This window comes from Musa acuminata, chromosome BXJ1-2 (assembly GCF_036884655.1).
Source record: "Musa acuminata AAA Group cultivar baxijiao chromosome BXJ1-2, Cavendish_Baxijiao_AAA, whole genome shotgun sequence".
Lineage (NCBI taxonomy): Eukaryota > Viridiplantae > Streptophyta > Magnoliopsida > Zingiberales > Musaceae > Musa > Musa acuminata.
The window spans coordinates 4,606,955-4,618,992 of record NC_088328.1 but is presented as its reverse complement, the minus strand read 5'-3'; the positions used below and the strand labels follow the sequence as shown (position 1 = coordinate 4,618,992).

The following is a 12,038-nucleotide window of genomic DNA, read 5'->3' as shown; positions in this document are numbered from 1 at the left end:
AGGAGACCAAGCGCCTCCGACTTCGACTAGCGGAGCTCGGCCCGATCCAAACGGAGGAACTCCTAGAGCTCCTTGACCGAATCGCCCGACCGCTCGAGCTCTGCTCGTAGGTGCGCCACCTCTTCCTCGGAATCGGTCGCGCGTTTTTCCGCAGCCGCTACCGCCTCGGGGCCCGACCCAGCCCGGATCTCCTCTAGCTGACGACACAACTCGGAGTTGCGCTCGCTGAAGTCCCAGATTATCTGGCCAGCGTCGCGCACTCGGTCCATCAGCGCCGTCGAATAATGGAGGCCCTGTCACAAGAAAAATAAGGGTCAGCGCACAGTCGCAGGGATGCCCGGAGTTAGCGAAATGCTTACCAATGTCAGAAACCTCCCCGCCTTATTGAGCATGGTCTCCGAGGGCAGGGTATACAGGTCCCGAGCCAGGTCGGGGTGGAGCACGCCTCGAAGAAAGGCGGCCGAGGGATCTCCCTCGGCCCATACCTTGTCCCCTCGGGACAGCCCCTTCCATCGGGCGACCAGCGGGTCGGAAGCCTCCCCTGTTGGAAGCTCGCCCATCACCGCTGCCCATAAGGGCTCGTCGGCCCCCGTGCGTAACCCGCACAGATCATCCACCGTGGGCAGGTCCGCCCTCTTCCCGGCCGCCCCCTGGCTGGGCCCATCAAACCGGGAAGGCCCCTCGTCCCGAGTGGTCCGCTTGGCCCCCACGATTGTTGAAGGAGTGGTCCCCGCCTTGGTTTTCCCAGGACCTGTCGTCCTCGCCTTCTTTGACGGACGTCCCTCGGGGATCTCCAATGGGGCACCCGCCGAACCGGGCAGTGGGTCGGCCGAGGAACACGGGGGGGAAGCAGCGGACTGGCGCGGGGAAGAAGCCGACGAAGAGCGACCACCACGGAGGGACAGGAGCTTCATTCCTATGAAGGAGACAAGCAAAACCATCACAAACTGTGAAAACAAATAAAACGTGGAGAACACCCTCTATAAACATACCCCCGAAAGCCGGGCTAAGACCCGCCTCGGCTAGCCACTCCTCGGTCATAGCTCGGATGGCCTGAGAACCGGGAAGGATTGCCCGAAGCCTCTTCAAATCCCGACGCTCCTTGTCGTTCAAGTCCGGGACTGTGTTGTCTATCACCCTCACCGCCCACCGAACTCCGAAGCCCCAATCCCTCGGCCAGCTAACGTAAAAAAACCGCCCCTTCCACCCTTTATTATTCGAAGGGGCTCCCCGACGCGAAAGCCAGCCCGGGCTGACACGAAATAGCCCTCCGGCCCCTTGAGAAGGCGGAAACATGAGAGAAAGAGGTTTCGGGTAGGGGTGATGTTGGCATAGTAACACTCCCCTAAGAACGCTACCAGGTACCGCCATGAGTTAGGCGCCACCTGGGAAGGCGAAATCCGCCAGAGAGATAGGCAGGAAACAATGAGGGGGTGAAGGGGAAGGCGCAACCCAACCTCTAGGGCATCTTGGGTCAGCGCAAAACCTCGGGGAATCGGGTCGTATGACCGCTGCCCCGGATCAGGGGCAAACAGGACGAACTCCTCCGGGATGTAATAACGCTCCCGGAGCTTTTCCAGCGACGACCCTCTCACCACCGAGTCGAGGTCGTGCGGCCACATTAGAGCCTCAAGGGCTCGCGCCGCCTCCTCGTCCGGGGAAGACGGAGGCATGCTCTCCCGGACTCTGTCAAGGGACGAAGGCGAAGAGACAGGTGAGAAGGACATTCCTTACCGGCTTTTGGAACGAACAAGAGAGACGACGAGGGAGCGACTGTGGGATGGTGGCGTAGGAGAGGAGAAGGTGCGATGGCAAAAAGGAACAACGAGGTTCGAGACCCAGCAGTAGAAATCATAAAACGGGCAGAGTACGCCATTCATGTAAGAAAAAAAAAAAAAAAAAAAAACCCGCCAAAAGAGACGTCCCTTCGTCTCCCCCTAGCGGCTGACAGCTCATCCACACACCCACTCGCATCAGGGAAGACCAACAAACACCCCATCATAAATACGGACCCAAATCCGCTGCAGGAAACGACGTGGAAAACGGCCACTACGACTTCTCAACGCCTAAAAAGAACGACGATCTTGCCTCATGTTTCCTGAGACGTGCTCCTCGGCTGCATGTTCCCGAGACGACCTCCTCGGCGCGGCCAGCCCGCCCGAGACGTGCTCCTCGGCCGCGTGCTTCCCGAGACCACCTCCTCGGCACGGCCAGCCCGCCCGAGACGTGCTCCTCGGCCGCATGTTCCCGAGACCACCTCCTCGGCGCGGCCAGCCCGCCCGAGACGTGCTCCTCGGCCGCATGCTTCCCGAGACCACCTCCTCGGCGCGGCCAGCCCGCCCGAGACGTGCTCCTCGGCCGCATGTTCCCGAGACCACCTCCTCGGCGCGGCCAGCCCGCCCGAGACGTGCTCCTCGGCCGCATGCTTCCCGAGACCACCTCCTCGGCGCGGCCAGCCCGCCCGAGACGTGCTCCTCGGCCGCATGTTCCCGAGACCACCTCCTCGGCGCGGCCAGCCCGCCCGAGACGTGCTCCTCGGCCGCATGTTCCCGAGACCACCTCCTCGGCGGGGCCAGCCCGCCCGAGACGTGCTCCTCGGCCGCATGCTTCCCGAGACCACCTCCTCGGCGCGGCCAGCCCGCCCGAGACGTGCTCCTCGGCCGCATGTTCCCGAGACCACCTCCTCGGCGTGGTCAGCCCGCCCGAGACGTGCTCCTCGGCCGCATGCTTCCCGAGACCACCTCCTCGGCACGGCCAGCCCGCCCGAGACGTGCTCCTCGGCCGCATGTTCCCGAGACCACCTCCTCGGCGCGGCCAGCCCGCCCGAGACGTGCTCCTCGGTCGCATGCTTCCCGAGACCACCTCCTCGGCGCGGTCAGCCCGCCCGAGACGTGCTCCTCGGCCGCATGCTTCCCGAGACCACCTCCTCGGCGCGGCCCGCACGCCCGAAACATATTCCCCGGCCTCATGCCGCGCTAAAGCGCCTATGAAGCGCGGCCTACTTACCGCGGACCTGTGCCTCAATTGTGAGCCTCGAAGAACACCGCCGCTTACCGATCAAAGCCGCGCCTCGAATCCCCACCGTCCGATGCCGAGCCGTGGCTTCCTTTGGGGGGGGGATATGATATGGCAAAAAATGGTAAACCCCACTCCCGGCGACGTCCCCCGCACGTGGACAGGCCCGGCGCCCCAGCGAGAGCAACAAGGGCAACGGTCTGCGTACGGGCGTCAGCTTCACCGAGCCCACAGTCCCTCAGTTGACCCAGCACAGTGGGACGAGACAGGAGTAGGTAGCGGTTGAAGCTCGCCCATACCCTGCGATTCCCCATTCCGATACGCAAGGTTCTCGGCGATGTCGGACGCCATCAGAGATACGGCCCCGACCGACGGGAGGGCGCGCCCGATAGTGCCGAGTTCCTCCTATAAACGCCCTCAAGCCAGAGGGAAGGAGGTAGGCTGAAATCCCCGAACAACCGCCACAGCATCTCTCTAACTTAATCGTCGGAGGGGTCGGGTCAAGCCGACCCGACCTTTGTGCAGGTATCAAGCCGAGGACTCCCGTCTGGGACGCGCAACCAAGGAGTCCCCACCTGGAGGAAGTCACTGCATCGCCCTAGGGAGATCCCCGCCATTCGGACCCCCGAACGAGCCGAGACGACCTTTCGGGTCACGGCTAAGAAAAAGGTGTTTACACTAACAGATACACAAAGAGGGAAAGAATTATTCCGCTTTAACAGGTTTTTCTAATGGAAGATTTGCTCTATTGCAAAGATTTGTATAAGCCTATCAAGGTTAAAGATAAACCTTCTACTATGGACGATGAAGAATAGGAAGTTCAACATAGAAAAGCTATTACCTATATTAGAAGATGGATGGATATAAACTTGCATGAGCATATTTTAGATGAAACCAAAGCTGACGTTGTTTGGCAAAGATTAGAAAACCTCTTTGCGAAAAAGACAATGGAAAATAGAATTTCTCTCCTCAGAAGGCTTGTAAATTTGAAGTATAAAGATAGTGGTAACATTGTTGAGCACATAAGCCTATTTCAGAGTCTTGCAAACAAGTTGGTTGCTATGAAAATGAATATAGATGATGAGATGCAGGGATTGTTACTTCTCAGTTCTTTACCAGAAAGTTGGGAAACGTATGTGGTGACTATTTGTAACTCCACGCCAAAGGGGACTCAAACCATAGATATGGTTAAAGACAGTTTGCTAAATGAAGATGCCAGAATGAAAGAACAGGGTGAATCTTCTTCTGGGGCATTTGTTACTGAAAAACAAGAAAGGCGTGGAAGAAGTCATAGTAGAAATCCACATGGTTATAGAGGAAGATCTAAGTCTAGAAGAGATATCAAATGTATTCACTGTAATAGGCCAGGTCATATGAAGAAAGAGTGTAGGTTTTGGAAGCGAGAACAGAATGAAATGAAAAAAAATGAGAAAGAGACCAATACAATTACAACTAAAGGTAATATCACTATTGTCTGTGATGAAGGTTGTGTTAGCCTTGTAGCTCAGGACAGTAATTGGGTAATTGACTCTGGTTCTTCATTTCATGTTACTTCTTATGGAGATTTCTTTAGATCTTACACTACTGGTGAATTTGGTAATGTTAGAATGGGAAACAGTGGTACATCTAAGATTGTGGGTATTGGAGATATTTGCTTGGAGACCAGTATTGGGAGCAAATTGATACTCAAAGATGTAAGGCATGTTCCAGATATTTGTCTTAACTTGATATATATAGGTAGACTTGATGATGAGGGCTTTGCACATTATTTTGGTGAAAGTAAATGGAAACTCACTAAAGGTTCTTTGATTGTGGCAAAAGGAAAAAAGATTAACTCTTTTTATGTCATGGAAGCTAAGCTACACAAAGGAGAGATTAATGCAATTCGAAAAGGTGAAAGTATAGATCTTTGGCATTAGAGGTTTGGACATATCAGCGAGAAGGGACTTCAAACTCTTGCTAGAAAGCAGTTTTTACCAGAGTTGCAAGGTACATCTCTTAAATCTTGTGATTATTGCTTAGCTGGAAAAACACATAGAGTTGCATTTCAGACATATCCATCATCTAGAAGATTAGATGTTATTGATTTAGGTCATACTGATATTTGTACTATGCAAACTAGAACTCTTGGAGGTGCTCTTTATTTTGTTACTTTTATTGATGACCATTCTAGAAAAGTGTGGGCTTTTGCTTTGAAATCTAAAGACCAGGTACTCGATGCTTTCAAGGAGTTTCATGTAAGTGTTGAAAGAGAAACTGGCAAAAAACTAAAGTTATTCGATCAGATAGTGGTGGCGAGTACAGGGGTCCTTTTGAGAATTATTGCAGGTTCCATGGTATCAGGCTTGAGAAAACAGTTCCTAAAACTCCTCAGCAGAACGGTGTGGCAGAAAGGATGAACAGAACCATTGAAGAAAGGATTAGGTGTATGCTTTCCCACGCCAAGTTACCAAAGTCATTTTGGGGGGAGGCTATGAGAACTACAGTTGACCTAATAAATCTTTCTCCATCAATTCCTCTGAAAGATGATGTTCCAGAGAGAGTTTGGAGAGGAAAAGATATATCTTATAATCATTTGAGAGTCTTTGGGTGTAAAGCATTTGTTCATATTCCCAAAGATGAGAGGTCCAAGCTTGATAATAAGGCAAAAGAATGTATCTTCTTGGGATACGGTCATGAAGAGTTTGGGTACATATTATGGGATCCAGTGAACAAGAAGATTATTAGAAGCAGAGATGTTGTGTTTCTTGAAGACCAATTATTTGATGATGGTGATAATATTGAGAAGCCAGAAACATCTGTTTATATTCCTTGAAGTTTGGGTCCAGTTCCTTCACCTATAGTTCATGATGATCATGGGGGAGATGAAGAAGAAGATCATAGTGAGAATGTAAGTGATGATACTCCTACAATTGATGATGCTGAACCAACTGAACAACTACCTCCACCACCAGTTGAGATTCCATTGAGAAGATCCACTAGAGAGCGACAACCATCTACCAGATATCCTCCACATGAGTATGTTATGCTTACTGATGAGGGAGAGCCAAAAACTTACCAAGAAGCTATTAAAATGAGAATAAGAATGAGTGGGTTAAAGCCATACAAGAAGAGATGAGATCCTTGCTTGAGAACCACATCTATGACTTGGTAAAGTTGCCTAAAGAGAAGAAAGCTCTCAAGAATAAGTGGGTTTATAAATTGAAGACTGAAAACAATAGCTCACAACAGAGATATAAGGCACGACTAGTTGTGAAAGGATTCAGTCAGAAGAAAGGTATTGACTTTGAAGAAATATTTTCTCCAGTTGTAAAAATGTCTTCTATCCGAGTTGTTCTTGGTTTGGCTGCCCGCTTGAATTTAGAAGTTGAGCAACTTGATGTAAAAACAGCATTTCTTCATGGTGATTTAGAAAAAGAAATTTACATGGAGCAACCAGAAGGTTTCAAAGTCAAAGAAAAAGAAATCTGGTATGTAAGCTTAAGAAAAGCTTATATGGACTCAAACAGGCACCTAGACAGTGGTACAAGAAGTTTGAATCCTTTATGATGAGCCAAGGGTATGATAGAACCACATCTGATCATTGTGTGTTTATGAAGAAATTTTCAGATGATGATTTTATTATTTTACTGCTATATGTTGATGATATGTTGATTGTTGGCCATGATATTGAAAAAAAATTGGAAAGCTTAAAAGAGAGCTAAGTAAGTCTTTTGCCATGAAAGACTTGGGATCGGTGAAACAAATACTTGGTATGAAGATTCTTCGTGATAAGAAGAAAAGAAAGATTTGGCTATCTCAGGAGACTTACATTGAAAAGGTTCTTGAAAGATTCAACATGAGTAAAGCCAAAACAGTTTGTTCCCCACTTGCAGGTCATTTCAAGCTTTATTCGAAACAATGTCCTACAAGTGAGAAAGAAAAAGAAGAAATGTCCAGAGTGCCTTACTCATCTGCAATAGGCAGTTTGATGTATGCTATGGTTTGTACTAGGCCAGTTATAGCTCATGCAGTTGGAGTTGTCAACCGATTTCTCTCTGATCCTGGAAAGGAACATTGGGCAGCAGTGAAATGGATATTAAGATATCTAAAAGGTACTTCCAGGTTGTGTTTATGTTTTGGCAGTGATGAACCTGTGTTAGAAGGCTACACAGATGCAGACATGGCAGGTGATACTGATTCCAGGAAGTCCACTTCGGGATTTTTGATGACATTTGCAGGAGGAGCAGTCTCTTGGCAGTCTAAGTTACAGAAATGTGTTGCTCTATCAACCACAGAAGCAGAATACATAGCAATTACTGAAGCCTGCAAGGAAGTTTTTTGGATGAAAAAGTTTCTACAGGAATTGGGCTTGAAACAGGAAGTATACTGTTTACTGTGACAGTTAGAGTGCCATTCACCTCTCCAAGAATTCAACATACCATTATAGATCCAAGCATATTGTTGTGAGATATCACTGGATTCGTGATGTGCTTGAGATGAAAGAATTACAGTTGGAAAAAGTGCATACCAATGAGAATGGATCAGATATGTTGATAAAGTCTTTGCCTAAGGAGAAGCTTGAAGCATATAGGCAAAGAGCGGGCTTGGTATAGCCCACCATATGAGCTGGAGGGGGAGAATTATTGGGTCCAGCCCATATGTGGGCATGGACAATTGGGCCTATTGAGCCCAAATCAGCAAATGAAAGAAATAAAAAATGGAAGAGAGAAGGTGAGGAAAACGAGATCAGATTGCAGCGTGCAGCGTGCGGCGTGCAGAGGAAAGAGGAGAGAGAAATAGAGAGAGAAAGATTAGGTTTCTGAGTTTTCTGTTTGACGATCGGTGGCCAAACGTTGTCAGTTTCGACCCAAATTTTATGTGGAGAATCCTTGCAGCAAACTCTATAATCCTAATGGTGTTGATCTACAGTTTACCCTCTTTAAGGTACTTTCTTACGATATCCACTCTGTGAGATCTAGAATTCTCTTTTGAGGACATCTATCCTACATGATGAAGATATGCTATTGTTGAGCCAAGATCTATATTCTTGATATTATTTCGATCCTCTAGTTATTCTAGAGAAGACCTATTGTAAACCTTTTATCATTATTATTGATAGTGGAAGTTTAAGGTGGACTACGGTCCCGTGGTTTTTCCCACATTGGGTTTTCCATGTTAAAAGATTTGGTCTCACTGTGTGATTGAAGTTTTGCTCTATTGTTTATGCTGTGCTAGTTGATATTTGCATTTGGAGAGAAAAAATTATTCTGCTTTAACAGATTTTTCCCAACACCATCGTTAGTAACTTGTCACTCCTCTTTTGTCGTAGCTCTTGAGTAACGGCTCGTTGTCACACCTTCATTGTTGGCCGCAAAAGGGGCCGTGCAACCTCAGGGGGGTCGGTTCACTCTTACCCATAGCCTCCATCATTGGTTGTGCAGGGGTCGTGGAGGTTATACCTCCAACGTTTCTTTTTAAGTGATAAGGCAGACATTTCCTTGATTGCTACTGCAAGCTTTGTCATTAGTGGCATATAGCGGATGGGAGAAAGTAATTGACAGAATAAGGGAGTTGCCGGGCAGCTGGATGGCTTATTCAAGTGGCTTTTCCGATTTATTTTATACTTTGCACAGTTTATTTTCCATCTGGATGGTTCATTTATTTATTATATTATTTATCAGTTTATTTTATACTTTGCACAGTTTATTTTCCATCTGGATGGTTCATTTATTTATAATATTATTTATCAGTTTATTTTATACTTTGCACAGTTTATTTTCCATCTGGATGGTTCATTTATTCATTATATTATTTACCAGTTTAATTTCCATCGGGATGGCTCATTTATTCATTATATCATTTACCTTTTTATTTATTTTATACGCTTTTCCGGTTCCCGGGCAGCTGGATGGCTTATTCAGAGTTTATTTACCCGTGAACGAGACGCTATACAATGGTTTATTCATTATATTAAGTTCATGCAGACTATGAGACTAAACATCGAGAGAAACTCTGAAATCAACATGTTAGATCCAGCACACCACACACACACGCGCGCTCTCTCTCTCTCTCTCTCTCTCTCTCTCTCTCTTCATCGAGGTCAATTCAACTTCATGAGATTTGACTGAATTACCCATCGTTTGCTTCAAACAAAATCCTTCGGCATTCTATCGTCTATCATGATGCAGATGGAACACAAACCTTGCTTGCTCACAGATCAAGGCACAAGAATGAGCTGCAGAAGTCATTCAAAGATCTCGTCGAGTGCCGTAGAAGCGGAGCGGTCATCTAGTGACATGGACGGAAGGAGCCTTCACTCTGATACTCTTATCAATTAAGTGAAATGAATGAGCCTGCATGAGTTCAAGTCAGCACTCCATAGCGGTCACAACACCAAGTGCAAACAAATCTGCAGAGGGGAATTAGTCGTTCAGAACAATTGCTCAGAAGACTGCTTTAAGCATCATTCCTAGTCATTCCTGATGAAGCAAAGGATCATTCTGACCCATCTAAGATGATTTCAGCCTCTTTCATTTTCATCTCCGCAACCTCTATGTCATTTATGTCATTCAACAAGGCACAGCTGTTCATCAAGATTCCGTACGTAAATTTATCAGGTGAGTGTTGGGCTGATAGCCCATATTCAGCCCATGTGGGCTAGGACAGTCCACAGCCCACATCCCCTCTTAACCTAACCCTAATTAAGATTAGGGGGTGTGGTGGCTATAAAAAGGCAGCAACGAGGCAGATCTTTAGGGCCACGAGATTCCAAAGAGAAGAAGGAGAACAAGGCAGAAAAGGAAGAGAAAGAAAGGGAAGAAGACAAGGACAACGCAGAGAGACTGTTCTCAATCATCTAGCAAGCAGTGTTCTCATCTCAGGTTAGATCAAATCTATAGTAGACTCTTGCTGTGATTACTTGGGGAGGTTTTAGATATTGTGGGCAGTGACGTGATCCTTGTATCCCAATTATTCTCTTGTGGTTGTTGCTAGGGTTTAGGATAAGAGATTGAGATTTGTATATTCATTATTCTCATAGTGGATTATTTCTAGTTTTCCCCGTGGATTTTACCCTTCACATTGAAGGGGTTTTCCACGTATATCTTGGTGTTATGTTTGATAGTGTTTCTATTTAATTCCACTGCGTATTATGGTCTTCTAGTATTTGTTCATATACAAAGGTTATTCCTCTTTATATCCCCATCAATTGGTATCAGAGCGGGGTTTTGGTGATTTAATTTTTGTATTTGAACATGGAAGCCAGTAATATTTCTCGCATGATTAGTTTGAATGGAAATAATTGGATGATATAGAAACCAAGAATGGAAGATCTCTTGTATTGCAAAGATTTGTATGGACCTTTGCAGGGGGATAGTGCAAAACCTACAACTATGACAGACGATAAGTGGAAGAGGTTAGATCAAAAAATAATTAGGTTTATTAGACAGTGGCTTGATGATAGTGTCTTTCACCATGTTTCTACTGAAATTTCTGCATATTCTCTTTGGAAAAAATTGGAAAGTCTCTATGAAAGAAAAACAGCTGGCAACAAAGCTTTTTTGATCAGAAAACTTGTGAACCTAAAATATAAAGAGGGTGCTTCTATTGTTGAGCATTTGAATGAAATGCATAGTATTACTAACCAGTTATCCTCTATGAAAATGTCTCTTGATAATGAGTTACAGGCATTGTTACTTCACAGTTCATTACCAGAAAGTTGGGAGACACTAGTGGTTTCCCTTAGTAATTCTACACCAGATGGTATTGTTACTATGAGTCAAGTAACAAGCAGTTTGTTGAATGAGGAGTTGAGAAGAAAGAGTTCAGCAACATCTCAGAATGATTCACAGGCACTTATCTCAGAGAACAAAGGAAGGTCAAAGTCTAGAAGCAGTTCACGTATGGGTAGGAGCAAGTCAAGATCAAGAAAAGATATTGTTTGCTATAACTGTGGTGAGAAAGGACATTACAAGAACCAATGTAAGCAACCTAAGAAGAACAAGAAAAAGTGAAAAGAAGTGGAGTCTATAGAGTCAAAGGATAATACTACAGCTATAGTGCAGGGTGGTGATTATTTGATTTTGTCTCCTTCTGATGATATTTTTTCTTGTGTGTGTCAGGATCTTGAGTGGGTGATTGACATAGGTGCTTCTTATCATGCTACACTACGGAGGGAGTTTTTTGCTACATACAGGTATGAAAACTTTGGTGTTGTCAAGATGGGCAACTATGGCACAGCAGACATCATTGGCATGGGTGATATCCATTTAAAGACCAACCTTGGCTGCAAGTTGGTGCTTAAGGATGTGAGGCATGTGATTGACTTGAGGTTGAATTTAATTTCAGTTGGAAGACTAGATGATGAAGACTATGAAAGCAGATTTCACAGAGGGTAATGGAAGCTCAGTAAGGGTTCTCTTGTTATAGCTAGTGGAAAGAAATGTCATACTTTGTACAGGTTGCAGGCTAAAGCTTATGGTGAGCAGTTAAATGCTACAGAGAAAGACTTCAGTATGGAGTTGTGGCATAGACGATTGGGACACATGAGCGAAAAGGGGCTGCAAGCTCTTTCCAAGAAAGATGTATTACCAGATCTCAGAGGTATACATCTGAACCCTTGTATTGATTGTTTGGCTGGTAAACAACATAGAGTTTCATTTGCTAGTGCTGCTTTGTCTAGAAAAATGCATGCCTTAGACTGTGTTTATACAGATGTATGTGGTCCTTTGAGGACAAAAACTCTTGGTGGATCTGTTGATGTTCTTGGTATAAGTGGTGCACTTTATTTTGTCACTTTTATAGATGATTTTTCCAAGAAAGTTTGGGCCTATGCTTTGAAGACCAAAGATCAGGTTATTAATGTCTTCAAAGAGTTTCATGCCAGGGTTGAAAGGAAGACAGAAAGGAAATTGAAATGCATAAGATCAGATAATAGTGGTGAGTATATAGTATTGTTTAATGACTATTGCAGGTCACATGAGATCCAACATGAGATGACAGTTCCTGGTACACCTTAGCATAATGCAATTGCAGAGAGGATG

The 12,038-nt window shown here is 45.9% G+C and overlaps 1 pseudogene; it reads left to right on the top strand.

The window, feature by feature from the left end:
• Positions 1 to 3,352: 3,352 nt before the first annotated feature.
• LOC103975154 (alpha-galactosidase 1-like) overlaps positions 3,353 to 12,038 on the top strand; it is a 66,536-nt pseudogene continuing 57,850 nt past the window's right edge.